General features: G+C 44.0%; 1 protein-coding gene across 3 annotated transcripts in view; it reads right to left on the bottom strand.

Moving 5' to 3' along the window:
- LOC127658317 (small conductance calcium-activated potassium channel protein 3-like) overlaps positions 1–15494 on the bottom strand; it is a 145140-nt gene that overhangs the window by 91902 nt on the left and 37744 nt on the right. The window contains exon 2 of one of the 3 annotated variants that reach the window (XM_052147545.1): positions 7549–7657. The exons of the other annotated variants lie outside the window; for them this stretch is intronic. The gene's annotated coding sequence lies outside the window, so the exon portion shown is untranslated. The remainder of the gene's footprint in view (positions 1–7548; positions 7658–15494) is intronic. 3 annotated transcript variants of the gene reach the window in all.

Here is a 15494-nt window from a genome sequence, read left to right as displayed (position 1 = left end):
TTTTTTAAAGAATAAGCTAAAAGCACCAATTCAGGTTTATTCAAGTTAGCAATTGTGCAGAATTGGCTGCAAAATAAAGAGTATTTTGGTGAGGCTTGCTTCTGTTTCACAAATTTGTTCAATTTTATTAACTGATTAGTTCAGTGACCCCTTCTGAAAATGTCACTAAGTGGTGACAAATGAGTGTCTTATGTGCTATGAGTGTGTCAGCAAATAATTTTGAGTCATTCATGACCAAAATCTACTAAGAGACTTTATAGTGTTTAAGAATTAAAAGAACAAAGCAGATCTAATGTCTTCCTTCAGTTTGAGCATTATGTTTCATCCAAAAAGACAACAAAAATAGTCTAATAAGTGAATTTCAATAGCATCATTAACTTCTCCTTTATTAAAACTTGCATGCTACAAATCTACTGACTTCAGTATAAGAATTATAAACATAAAGCAGATTTACAGTATCATTTTCCTACAGTAGCCTATTTAAACTGCTGAGCATGGATTTTATCACGAAAGACCACAATAATAGACAAATAATAATAATTTTGAGTTTCAATAATATTCTTTCATCATTGTAAAGCATATTTCACATGAGTTGAGTCAAGGCCTTCGTCAAACGGCGCATTGCCCTCCACATGACAAGAGTTGCAGAAAGCGTCACAGAGGGGCAGTTTTACGAGTTTGCCACGTAAAAAACCTGGCGGTGTGCACAATAAACATTGAAAACATGTATTTGGAAGAGAGAAAAAAGCTTGCAGTTGCTTAGATAGCATATGTGTGAAAAACACTTTGGTGTAATGTGGAGCCATTTCATAGACTTCAATGTATTCTGCAGCACTGGTGCAAGTCATGTGAACGAACTTTACAGTGTATAAATATCAGTCACATTTGCACATTAATCTTTCTCTTCACAATCATAAAAAGTGACCGATTATGGTTTAAAAAGGGCAAATTTCTCGACAATGTCGACAATAAAAAATTGCAGACAAAACTTTCCGTTGTCGAATAGTTTTTTGAATGTAACATGAGATCACATTAAACTCTAATGATGACATGTGAAAGCAGCACTGCAGTTCGCGCCTGACTGAGGAGAGGAAGAAATGTACAACTCACAGTCCAGATGGACTCTAAACTTTCTTAACAGCTTTAGGTGATGTAGATCTCAAAATATGAGGGAATTATAATGCAAAAATGCAAAATAAATAAATACAGAAGCACTCTCGTTGTGGAATAAGTGGAGCCGAAGCTGTTTAAGTCTCCTCACATTCATTCTCTTTCTGTCACATTTCTCATTGATAGGCCCAGGGGAGGAGTATTTGTCTCCTCAGATGTGAATTACAATCAATATTCACGGTAGTTCACGCATCCTCGCATATGACATTTCTAACACTAAAAGTGTCTTACAAAAGTTCTACCCTGTTGTTTTGTTTTGTATGAATGAGTGATCAGGATGGTTTTCACATCATTTTGTATCAAAAACTCTATAAATGTTTAGTATGTGTAATATGGCCTTATTTCAATTACTTAAAAATTTAGTTTTTTCAAAAACCATGCATATACGTTAATTTCTCAAAAATACAAACATGTACACACATGTTGCTCACATATTATTGTAGCCCAGTTTGTGCTGAATACAGTGTTATCAGACTTTAGCTATTAATGTGTTTTTAAGCAACTGAAAAAAGCACAAATGTCAAGGCATGTCAAAACTTCTCCAGGGACCAAAACACCCTCAGACCCTAGAGGGTTAAGGGAAACACCCTGGCATTACATCTTAAATACAGTATATTTAATGAAATTGTTCATATATACTATTTCTGTAGAAATGAACATATTGGGGAGGATACTACCTTTTCTAGTATTTTCGACGATTTGAAATCGGTCTATAATTAGCCAGTTCTCCAGGATCAAGTTGTGGCTTCTTAATAAGCAGTTTGATAACTGCCATTTTAAAGTTTCTTGGGACATGTCTCATGATCCGAGATGTCATCGCTCTGCGGCAGAATTTCTATAGTATCAACATCAACTCCATTTGACAGAATTAAATCTAGTGTATGATTATGGCAATGAGTTGGTCCTGTTACATTTTGTCTGAATCCAAGAGAGTTGAGAATATCGCTAAATGTTATTCCCAATGTGTCATTTTTATCATCTATGTGAATGTTGAAGTCCCCAACAGTTAAAGCTCTATCTACAGTAACTACAAGATCTGATAATACATTTGCCAATTCACCAAGGAAATCAGAATAAGGCCCGGGTGATCTTTATACTGTAGCAAAGGTAAAAGACGAAAGAGTTTTTTTAAATTTATATCTGATGGTGTCACATTAAGCATTATTAGTTCAAAAGACTTACATTTATATCCTGTCCTCTGAGTAACACCAAAAACTTCACTGTAAATTGTAGCAAAACATCCTCGTCTTTTCAGACAAGGCTCATGTTTATAACAATAACCTGGGGGAGCAGATTCATTTAAACTAATATATTCATCTGGTTTAAGCCTGGTTTCAGTCAAACAGAGCACATCCAAACTATGATCTGTAATAATTTCATTTACAATTAGTACTTTGCTAGAAAGAGATCTAATGTTTAGTAGACCTACTTTCATATGATATTTATCTCAACTAGTTTTTAGTTTTTTTCAAGTTTGACCTTAATTTAAATTTTTCTAAACGATTTTGTGAGAGTTTTGTGTTTGGTAGTTCGGGGAACAGACACAGTCTCTATGTGATATCTAAGTGATATGGTCTCTATGTGTTGTAGTTTATGTGACCCTTGTGATGTCTCAAGGCAGCTAGCAGATGTTCGGATTAACCAGTTCCCCTTCTGTCACTCATTCGACATTGTGTCGATTGTAGTAACACAAGGGGCTAGTAGTGAGAGGCTTGTATACCTCTGAATATGAAAAAGGCCAATGCCAAATTAGCGAACAGAATTTGCATGTCCTGCCCCCGGACATACGGGTATAAAAGGTGGGGATTGTGCCTCTGTTCAGTCAGAGTCTTTCTTCGGAGCCGAGCGGTTGTGTGATCAGCAAGCTGAGACACTCACTACTGTTCCACTCACCTCTAAGAGCATTCCTGTTGGATCCTACGGTGCATTACCAGTGGCTTTCTCCCTTCTCTGCATGCCAGTGCAGTCCACGCCCCTGGGCGCTTCAACTGCATTTCCTAAAAGAGTATATTTCCTCTAAAAGTGTTTACACATTGGTGTCGAACATCTTTTTAAAGATGTGTCTTTTTCAAGATGCCTTTCCGCCTTTGTGTAGTTTCTGGATGTGATAGATATCTCTCCGCTTCTGACAGTTATATATGCTGCCTCACGTGTATGGGCTGCGATCACACTGAGGCAGCATTTATGTATGGTTCATGTTCTCATTGTGAGAGCATGACCATGGCAACGTTGTGGTCGCGGCTTTCCTTCCTTAAAGGAAACACCACTCCAGCCACCCCCCGCGTCGCGCCTTCTTCCCACAGGTTTGAGGCCGACTTGGCTGACGATGGAGGCGATTTGGGGAGTTTGGCGGGTGCGGTTTCGCCAGGTAAATCCCAGCGGGCCACCAGCCCTGTTGCACGCTTGTTTGCTTCTGTCAGATTCTACAATCTCCAGGTTGAGTTGGTTTTGTCCCGTGTTTTTGTCAGGTCTGAGCATGAAGAACGGGTAGAACGTCGACTGACCGGGTATACTGCTTGCGCTAGCGCCTTTCCCCTCCACTGAGGCAAACACTTGCGCTTTTACTCCCATGTGAGTCCTCAAACTCGCACTTCCTGGATGTTCTTCCTCCCCAGCCCTCTGGCTCGTGAATTCAGTGGACGAATTCCCAACCAGACCCACTACGGGTACTAGTTACTCTGTACTGAAATAGGCGTTCCATAGGTGCCAGTTATCACAGTAACCCCGTGATGTATATTCCATGGTACGGTCCCCCTGTCAGGCAGAGCAGCATCTCCCTTGGGCAGTTGCCTCTGCCCCGGTCGCCATGTTTGTAGAGCTCCTCCCTCATTAGGCAGGACCTACCACGGCACCACTTCTATGTGAGGCGTAACAGGCCCATGTGACGTATTTACCACATTTTCACGTCGCCCTGAAAGAATGAGACTGGAAAAGAACACCTTCCCCGATGCGTGTTATGGCTAGATGGCCCCAGCGTCATCTAACACTCTATGAAGAGAAACATAGAGAGAGAAAAGGCTGCAGCTGTCGCGGCCTGCTTCTCCATGCTTATCACATATTTAGAAATCCTTGTTCAGATGCTGGGAACCTCATAAAAACAATATCACGTCTTAGTGGGGCGTTGGAGAAGGTTACGTGCAGTCTGATGCCCATGCTCCTTTGGCACCCTACAGCTTGCTGCACCAGCATCAGCATTCCCCCTTGCCACAACACTGTACTAAGCCGCTGTAATGGCCAAACCTTATTCTCTGATCCTCAGTGCAGAACCTGACTGAACAGATGCACAATCCTTTTATTCCCGTATGTCCAGGGGCGGATATGCAAATTGTTTTCGCCAATTTGGCATTGGCCTTTTTCATATTTAGAGGTATCCAAGGCTCTCGAAAGAAGCCCCTTGTATCACTACAATCGCACAACGTCTCGTTCCCTCCATCAGGGAACGGGGGTTACAATAGTAACCTAGACATTTGTCTGTTTCCTGACCTGGGCCCCAGTTAGTCAAATACTATCATTATTAAGACTATGAGCCAAATTACTTGAGAGAAAAGCAGCACCTTCCCTGGAGGGATGGAGTCCGTCTCTCTTTAGCAGGTCAGGTCTACCCAAAAAACTCTTCCAATGGTCTATAAATCCTATTCTATTTTCCAAGCACCACTCAGACATCCAGCCATTCAGTGACACTAATCTACTATAAACCTCATCACCACAAGGAGCAGGGAGGTGGCCCGACCATATTACAGTGTCTGAAATAATTTTTGCAAATGAACACACCTTTTTAACATTATCTCTAGTGATTTCCGACTGGCGAAGCCAGACATCATGAATAACAATTTTAGAAAATCTACATTTAGCATTAGCAAGCACTTATAAATTTGATCTGATGTCAGATGCTCTTTCACCTGAAATGCATTTAACAATAGTGGCTGGAGTCTCTATTTCTGTTACGAATGGAGGCAGCGAAGGCAGACGAGGACAGTGGATCTAAATGCAGCTTACTTTATTAAACAAACAAACAAATAAACACAAAGGAAAAAACCCACAATGGGAAAACAGGAAACTTAAACACGATGAAAATCACACTGAGAACTCGGGCAGGGAACACATACCAGGCCTAACAACATTCACAGATTGACCGCGGGGAGTGATAAACAGAAACCAATGGGAAACTAACGAGGGCAACTACAAAAGTGACAAAAATGACAAACAAAGGGCAACAGTGAGACAAGACAAGGTATACATAACAGAGCCCCCCTCAAAGGATCGGATTCCAGATGATCCTAAATAATAAAAAGAAACAAATAAAAGAAGGCACCAGGAGCAGACGGGCAGACCAGGGGGGGCACGAGAGCAAGAAGGCAGTCCAGGGGGGCACAAAGGGCAGACCGGCAGTCCAAGGGGGGTACAGAGGGGACTGGGTCAGGGGGCCTGTGAGGTGGCCACAGGACAGGGACCGGTTCAGGGGGCCTGGGAGCTGGCCACAGGGCAAGGATAGGTTCAGGAGGCCTGGGAGCTGGCCACAGGGCAAGGACAGGTTCAGGAGGCCTGGGAGCTGGCCACAGGGCAAGGACAGGCTCAGGCGGCCTGGGAGCTGGCCACAGGGCAAGGACAGGATCAGGCGGACTGGGAGCTGGCCACAGGGCAAGGACAGGATCAGGAGGCCTAACCGTGGGAGGCGGAGCCGTGGGAGGAGGCTCTAGAAGCGGAGACCTGGGAGGCTCTGGAGGCGGAGCCAAGGGAGGTGGCGCCGTAGGAGGCTCTAGAGGCAGAGACCTGGAAGGCTCTGGCGGCGGTGCTGAGGGAGGTGGCGCCACAGGAGGCTCTAGAGGTAGAGGCCTGGAAGGCTCAGGAGGTGGAGCCGATGGAGGTGGCGCCATAGGAGGCTCTAGAGGCGGAGGCCTGGAAGGCTCTGGAGGTGGAGCCGAGGGAGGCTCAGGGGACGGAGCTGAGGAAGGCTCAGGAGGGGCAGCCGAGGAAGTCTCAGGAGGCGGAGCCGTGGAAGGGGGCGCCGTAGGAGGCTTTAGGGGCGGAGACCTGGAAGGTTCAAGAGGCTTGAGAGGCGGAGCCCTGGGAGGCTCGAGAGACTCGAGAGGCGGAGGCCTGGAAGGATCGAGAGGCTGGAGGGGCGGAGCCCTGGAAGACTCGAGGGATTTGAGAGGCGGAGCCCTGGGAGGCTCGGGAGGAGGAGCTCTGGAAAGCTCGGGAGGCGGAGCTCTGGAAAGCTCGGGAAGCTCAGAAGGCAGAGTTCTAGGAAGCTCGGAAGGCGGAGCTCTGGAAAGCTCGGAAGGCGGAGCTCTGGGAGGCTCGGAAGGCGGAGCTCTGGGAGGCTCGGAAGGCGGAGCTCTGGGAGGCTTGGAAGGCGGAGCCCAGGAAGGCTCTGGGACGGTAGAGGCTACAGGCGCTGGCTCGCTGACTGTGGAAGGCGTGGGCACAGGCTCGCTGACCGTGGAAGGCGTGGGCACAGGCTCCTTGAAGTAAGCCGCTAGATCCATTTGCGGTCAATCGTTCTGTTACGAATGGAGGCAGCGAAAGCAGACGAGAAGAGTGGATCTAAATGCAGCTTACTTTATTAAACAAACAAACAAATAAACACAAAGGAAAAAACCCACAATGGGAAAACAGGAAACTTAAACACGATGAAAATCACACTGAGAACTCGGGCAGGGAACACATACCAGGCCTAACAACATTCACCGATTGACCGCGGGGAGTGAAAACAACCGGGTTAAAATACATGGACATGGGAAAACGGGAGTAAATGAATAAACAGAACTCAAACAAGATGACAAGGTGATAAACAGAAACCAATGGGAAACTAACGAGGGCTGGTGAAAACAATGAACAGCGAACACGAGGGCTAACAAGAAGACTATGGAGCTACAAGGGTGACAAAAGTGAAAACTAAGGAACTACAAAAGTGACAAAAATGACAAACAAAGGGCAACAGTGAGACAAGACAAGGTATACATAACAATTTCCACGTTCCTTACAATAGTATCACCAATATCAAGGGCTCTTTCAACATGATTCTCAGTGGGTGCATCACTGAGTGGAGAGAATTGAAACCCTAACAGGAACAGCTTAGCGAGTATGCCGCCGAGATGCCACTCAAACACCCTGCTGCGGGGGCTCTACAGCAGGAAACTGTGTGTGTTGCTCTCTATACTACCCACATCCGAAACAGTATCTACCGGCTTCTCTTTCTCACTGACCTCCACTAGCGTTCGGACGTGTGTCTCTAACTCATTAACCTTCTCCATCAGCCTGACTAATTCCTTATATTTATCACATGTGAATCCCTCACTGCTGATGGATGAAGTTATTGTAAATATGTAACATGCAATGCAGGAAGAAATAACATGAGCGGATGACATGACTTACCAAAATTGATTGTTGTTGTTGTTTGTTGTTGCTGAGTGGTGAGGGTTTGAGATCGATGTGAATCCCTCATGCAATTGTTTGTTTTTATGGTTGTTCTTGATAAGCAGTGCTTTGAGATCGATGCAATAATCCATGTAACACAGAGGAGAAAAGCGGATGCACATAAAAAATGCACACAGTTTAATCGCGATAAGAGAATAATGTGGTGGAAAACCTGATGCGGGCTGAAAAATGGCAGATGTTAAGGATTAAAAGCAGAAAACAGATAGATAAGCGATGCTAAAAAAGCTAGCAATCTACAAACACACTCGACCTAGGCACCAGCAGAAATAGATAAAATACACATAGATGAAACAGTAGAAAAGCGGAAAAAACTGAAACACGCGGTACAATGACAAAGGATAAAACGACGAACGTATGAAAATAAGAATAAGTAATGCAGGCTAGCAGACTACAAACACTCGTGCAGCGTGCCGTCAGCAACAGGAACAGGAACAGAAACACTCACTCTGTGTGTGATTGCATTAATTTCACCTTGACACACACTGTACACTACTGTACGCAGCACACATAAGCACAGGTTCAGATCAATTACACATACCTTGCATTATGCATAAACTCTCCCTTGACTAAAAAGCCAAAGATCTCAATTGTTTCCTGCCTGATCCTTACAGGTGTCTGGGGCTCCTCAAGAAGTCACTCAGTCTCACACTGACACCCACGACACATACATAAATAAAAGTGCTCCTAACTGGAGCAGATGTATACCATACCAATGGAGGCTAACAGTTTATACACTCACCTAAAGGATTATTAGGAACACCATACTAATACTGTGTTTGACCCCCTTTTGCCTTCAGAACTGCCTTAATTCTACGTGGCATTGATTCAACAAGGTGCTGAAAGCATTCTTTAGATTGATAGGATAGCATTTTGCAGTTGATGGAGATTTGTGGGATGCACATCCAGGGCCCGAAGCTCCCGTTCCACCACATCCCAAAGATGCTCTATTGGGTTGAGATCTGGTGACTGTGGAGGCCATTTTAGTACAGTGAACTCATTGTCATGTTCAAGAAACCAATTTGAAATGATTCGAGCTTTGTGACATGGTGCATTATCCTGCTGGAAGTAGCCATCAGAGAATGGGTACATGGTGGCCATAAAGGGATGAACATGGTCAGAAACAATGCTCAGTTAGGCCGTGGCATTTAAACAATGCCCAATTGGCACTAAGGGGCCTAAAGTGTGCCAAGAAAACATCCCCCACACCATTACACCACCATCACCAGCCTGCACAGTGGTAACAAGGCATGATGGATCCATGTTCTCATTCTGTTTACACCAAATTCTGACTCTACCATCTGAATGTCTCAACAGAAATGGAGACTCATCAGACCAGGCAACATTTTTCCAGTCTTCAACTGTCCAATTTTGGTGAGCTCTTGCAAATTGTAGCCTCTTTTTCCTATTTGTAGTGGAGATGAGTGGTACCCGGTGGGGTCTTCTGCTGTTGTAGCCCATCCGCCTCAAGGTTGTGCGTGTTGTGGCTTCACAAATGCTTTGCCGCATACCTCGGTTGTAACGAGTGGTTATTTTAGGCAAAGTTGCTCTTCTATCAGCTTGAATCAGTTGGCCCATTCTCCTCTGACCTCTAGCATCAACAAGGCATTTTCGCCCACAGGACTGCCACATACTGGATGTTTTTCCCTTTTCACACCATTCTTTGTAAACCCTAGAAATGGTTGTGCGTGAAAATCCCAGTAACTGAGCAGATTGTGAAATACTCAGACCGGCCCGTCTGGCACCAACAACCATGCCACACTCAAAATTGCTTAAATCACCTTTCTTTCCCATTCTGGCATTCAGTTTGGAGTTCAGGCGATTGTCTTGACCAGGACCACACCCCTAAATGCATTGAAGCAACTGCCATGTGATTGGTTGATTAGATAATTGCATTAATGAGAAATTGAACAGGTGTTCCTAATAATCCTTTCGGTGAGTGTAAATACGACAATATTTCCATTCCTGTCATTCTTTCAAAATAATCTTACAGATTGAAAGATCGATTGGCCCTATTTGCTTAATGTGATTTACCTAATTAGGATGTGTTCTACAATGAACATTGTTGTTGGTCCTGGAACAATATTAATTTCAACCAATCTGATTTTTGAGTTCAATAAGGGTTGGGGTTAGGCTTTGGGCCTGGGTTTTGAGCTGAAAGAATAGTTCATCCAAATAAAGTAAATTCTGTAAATATTTATGCACTCTCATGTCTTTTCAAACCCTTATGACTTTCAAGCTGCTCTTTTCCATTCAACAAAAGTGAGTGGTAACAATGGCAATCAAGATTTTCAGAGAATGCTAGCAACTTAAATTTCAGACTATTCCTCACTAAAAGCACTCATATGGCTTTAGAAGACTTGGAATATAGTGCACAAGATATATAGACTATTTCATGGTGCTTGTATGGTGCTTTGCCTTTTCTGACAGCCTGGTGTCCCCATCAACTTTCATTGTATGGAAGATAACAGCTCAGACATTCTGCTATGATTCTCCTTTAGTGTTCCATGGAAGAAATAATGTCATTCTGGTTTGGAACAACATGAGGGTGAGTAAATCAAAATAGAATTTAAACAACATTCTAATACATGTATCTTTTCAATCTGATTTCAGACACTGGTAATGGTTAGGATAAGATCCACAGAAGGATGATTTGATAAGAATGTTGTTCCAGGACCAAAAACAGATCGAACCAGGAACTTGGCTAAATAACATCATGAAGCTTTGAATCAGCCAATTTATAATTAAAATGTTTGAGCCAAATTTGTCAGTGTGTCTTTGAATGAATACATTCAGTGTCATGTAAGTCATCACACAATGTTTTGAGCTTTTTGTTGGGGATTGCAGCTTCATTGAATTCAATGCACAACACAAAGGTCAGAATTTCAATCCCACTCTTTTCTCACTTCCTCCACCTCTCACCCCACACTTTCTCACTCTTCCTCTCTCTTTGCTTGATTGAGTTTTTTTTCTTGAAGTGTTACTATCTTTCTAAGTGAGTCCTCTGTTACTGAGACGTGATTGTCAGAGCGCACACTATATATGTATGCATGAACAGTGAGTATGACGATCACACTCATGTGTAGATTAGCAGTTATTGATCTTCAAATGATGGACACCATGCAGAACTAATAGGCTTTCAGAGGTCCATTAACTCCATCAGCTTTCTCTCACACTCACACAAAAAACTTCCCCTCCTGACCTAATTCTATTCATTTCTCTTCCATCTATTCATCGTCTTTTCTTTACTTCTCCCTGGTGCTTTCATAAAAACCTAGCGGATCTGCTGTGACATCTGAGTACACAGTCAACTTCGACCCTTCTGTCTGTCACGCAGCAGCACAAAGAAATTCAAATACTTGCACACACACGTTCACGGTTGAATGTACCACCATAAATACACAGTCATCTGTGATTCTAATGAAATTACTTCCTCTTGTTTCAATTTCTTCATTTGCCGCTGATGTTGGGTGCAGTGACTCACATAAAAAAAAAATCTCAATAACAAGCCACATAAAACACATACAAACACACACACATACTGAGTTGAGAGTGCTACTTGTTTCAGATCTTGACACACAAAAGCATTTCAGCTACATTTAAAAGGAATAGTTCACCTAGAAATTTAAAATTCTGTCATCATTTATTCATGTAAAAGCATCATGTTGTTACAAAAAATCTGTATGACTTCCTTTCTTACATGGAACACAAGAGATGTTGGACAGAATGAAATAGTGCCTTCCACACTGTAATGATTGCAGGAGGAGGCAGACAGGGAGTGAGGATTTACGTGCAGGCTTTATTAAACAAGAATGAAAAACATGACAAACAGGAACAAATGAAACATCCATGGTGGGAAAAAAATGAAACTAAAACATGAAAACATCGGGGGGTACACGAACTGTTTAAACACGGCAAGACAGGCAAGGCAGGCAAGACAACAAGATCCAGGCATCTACAAACATTAGCGATCGACAGGGGAATGGAGAAACAGCAGTGTTTAAATACATAGGAGACACGATGATGACAAACGACAATCAGGTGAGCACAATGACACAGGGCTGGCAGTGATGAGGGCCGGGAATCATGGGAAGTGTAGTGCATGACGATTGACAAGTGAGATACGAGGCAGACAACAGGGTATCGTGACATAATCCCCCCGCAAAGGAGCGGCTTCCAGACGCTCCTCAAAAAACATGAAAAGGGAATCGTCCAAGGAGTGAGGGGGGCAGGCAGACCAAAGAGGGCACAAGGGGCAAACAGACAGACCAAGGGAGCACAAGGGGCAAACAGACAGTCCAAAGGGGCACAAGGGGCAGACAGGCAGTCCAAGGGGGCACAAGGGGCAGACAGGCAGTGCAAGGGGGGCACACAGGAAGTCCAAGGGGGCACAGAGGGCAAGAAGGCAGTCCAAGGGGGCACAGGGAGCAGACAGGCAGTCCAAGGAGGCACAGGGGGCAGACAGGCAGTCCAAGGTGACCACAAGACAAGGACTGGGTCAGGTGGCCTGGGAGCTGGTCACAGAGCAAAGACAGGGTCTGGAGGTCTGGGAGTCGGCCTCAGGACCACAGCCATGGGGAACTCCGAGGGCGGAGCTGAGGTAGGCGGAGACGTGGACTGCTCAGGAGGTGACGTCGTAGAAGGCTCAGGAGGCGGAGCCGAGGGAGGTGGCACCGTAGGAGGCTCTAGAGGCTTTAGACCTGGGAGGCTCTGTAGGGAGGAGCCGAGGGAGGTGGCGCCGTAGGAGGCTCTAGAGGCGGAGACCTGGAAGGCTCTGGAGGCGGAGCCGAGGGAGGTGGCGCTGTAGGAGGCTCTAGAGGCGGAGCCCTGGAAGGCTCTGGAGGCGGAGCCGAGGGTGATTCAGGAGACGGAGCCGTGGGAGGCGGAACCATGGAAGGCTCTGGAGGCTCAGGAGGCGGAGCTGAGTGAGGCGGCACCGTAGGAGGCTCTAGAGGAGGAGACCTGGGAGGTTCTGTAGGTGGAGCCGAGGGAGGTGGCGCCGTAGGAGGCTCTAGAGGCGGGGCCCTGGAAGGCCCTGGAAGGCTCTGGAGGCGGAGCCGAGGGTGATTCAGGAGACGGAGCCGTAGGAGGCGGAATCATGGAAGGCTTTGGAGGCTCAGGAGGCGGAGCTGAGTGAGGCAGCGCCATAGGAGGCTCTAGAGGTGGAGACCTGGAAGGCTCTGGAGGCAGAGCCGAGGGTGATTCAGGAGACAGAGCCGTGGGAGGCGGAACCATGGAAGGCTCTGGAGGCTTAGGAGGCCTGGGAGGCTCGAGAGGCGAAGCCCTGGGAGGCAGAGCCATAGAAGGCTCAGGAATTGAGAATGAAATTAAACAGCAGGTTTTAAATACACAGGAGACATGATGATGACAAACGACAATCAGGTGAGCACAATGACACAGGGCTGGCAGTGATGAGGGCCGGGAATCATGGGAAGTGTAGTGCATGACAATTGACAAGTGAGATACGGGGAAGACAACAGGGGATCGTGAAACAGACAACTCGGAATTCTGAATTTTCCCACCTCCTACTTGGAAATAATGACAATTGAAGTTGGGGTTAATCGTTCTACCCTGTCTTCACCTGTCAAATCTCCTACTTTAGCGAGTAGCGTCATTTGAAATAATTTCCAAGATGGCGGCGACCACCAAGCAGTAACTAGAGCTCTGTTTTGTGAAACATATAAACAAACAAAAGTATTTTCCCTGCGAGGAATGTACAAACATGCAATATACAAAAAATATAAAAGAGGATGTTAATAAGAATTGTTTGTGTATCAATCAATGCTTCTGTTTTCACCTATTTTGCTCGTGAATTACCTACTAGAGAGCCAACTAGCTAACATCTGGAAGGCTTTGCATTTGGCTTGTGTTCATGTGGTCATGACGTCTGATTGACTGGAACGCACTGAGGTTGCAAGTGGGAAATTTCAGCTTGGATATTCTTCTACTTCATCTGGAAAGCAGAATAAGTCTCAGTCACCATTTATTCAACCAAACATCTCCTTTTGTGTTCCATGGAAGAATCAAAGCCATACGGGTTTGAACAACATGGGTTAACTATGACAGAATTTTCAGTTTTGGGTAAACGATCCCTTTAACTACCAGGTGGAGTTAAAGCTAAAAGAAAACATGCATAAAACAACACACACAAAAATCCTTCAGGAGCACTTTGACATCCAGGACAAAGACAGATCTGTAGATGATGAATGTCGCTGTATGTGCAGTGCAGAGTGTGCAGTGTGTGAGTGACTCTTCTTTCAGAGTGCTTTATTTGTGTCAAGCAGTCTAATGATCTGAACCTTCTGGCCAAACCAATCATACACACACAACACTTTATCATTAGAGACCTGCACTCACTCCATAAAGAACATAAACACAAATACCGCAGTCGCTCCTATATAATATGTACACAGTACAACAAATACATCAACATCATCCCTAGAGACATAAACACACTTAAGTACAGGTGGTAATAGTGTATAGTGTATATATAATAGTGTAACATCGCCTTTTCCGGAGGAAAATGTAATTGCTCGTTGGTTGCACTCTCACAGCATAGAACACTTAATAGTGTTCTCAGTTTTGTTTCTTTTTAAACATCAGTATGTCTCTGATGTTTCTCCTTAATCTCTTGACCATCGGGACTCCCTGTTGAGTTAATCCAGCAAGAGAGAAAAAATCGTCCTGTCGCCGGGGCAGGCTCTTGTGTTCTAAGAGTTCTATACTTAGTGAAAAATGAGTTGCTCTTGCTGACAAGACCATATTTTCTTTGCTTTTCTCCTACACTAAAATGATTCATGAAATAAAAAAAGGGATCCACAACAATCAGATTTATTTGAGCGTTATGTCTTTACTCACTGAAAGCTGCATATGGACATAAGCGTTGTACAGCAAGCCTCAAGAGGATAAATACACAATCACACACATTCACACGGTAAAGTTACTCCATGAATCACATCCTAAATCACTCTTCTACAATTGTATATGCTCACGCTATAATCCTGTTGTTATTTTGATGAGCTTCACGTGATGGAATCAGCGATAGAGAGTTGGGGCGAGTCTGTATGTTTGTCACCCCTCTTCTTAACCGGCAAGTGTGTCATACTCCGACTGATGAGAGTGAGATCTCTGCAGCAAATAAATCTTGACACCCTCGGCAAAAATCGAGTTGGTTTCTTCAGAAAAATCTATAACTTTTAGAATTCAATTTCAATTAATTAAAAATTATTTTATTACAGTTTCAGTTCTTCTTTTTTTTATATGTGAAAATGTTCAGCGTAGACCACATTTTCATCAAGGGAGAATTGTTATCTCTATTTATTTTGACATAAATGAAAAAACAAAAGATGTCAAATAAGCTGTAGTAACTTTATGATTTGAAAAACGTCAAATAATACAGGAAGATTAATACAGGAATATTAATTGGCTCCGAAGGAAAAATATGTTAGAATTTAAAGTAACACCACAGACAACTAACATTATGCCGAGATTTCTGTCAGTTCATTGCCTGTGGATATACTATAGAGTTTGTGGTATTTGCACATATCTGGACTTTTCTAAAATGGAGGCTGCCATCATGCTAATTTCAAGGTCAGGGGACATTTTGGATATATTCATGAGATTATATTTACCAAAATCTAGATTTAAATCCATTAAATCTGCAAGTTATGATTATATCACAACAGACTCCGATATATTGCGGTACATGACAATTTAGTAAAATATATGAAATTGAATAAGAAACAATGAACTCACCATGCAAGCCTCAGATCAACCATCACGTACAATGACATTTACACAAAGGAAGTAGTCCAAATAGAATTCCCTCTTTTCTTAAAGGGCCCATTTCCCGGGAGGGTCACGTGATGCCATGCAGGGGGTCGGAC

The sequence above is a fragment of the Xyrauchen texanus genome, chromosome 17 (assembly GCF_025860055.1).
Source record: "Xyrauchen texanus isolate HMW12.3.18 chromosome 17, RBS_HiC_50CHRs, whole genome shotgun sequence".
NCBI classification, from domain to species: domain Eukaryota; kingdom Metazoa; phylum Chordata; class Actinopteri; order Cypriniformes; family Catostomidae; genus Xyrauchen; species Xyrauchen texanus.
This window is presented reverse-complemented; position numbering and strand designations above follow the sequence as displayed.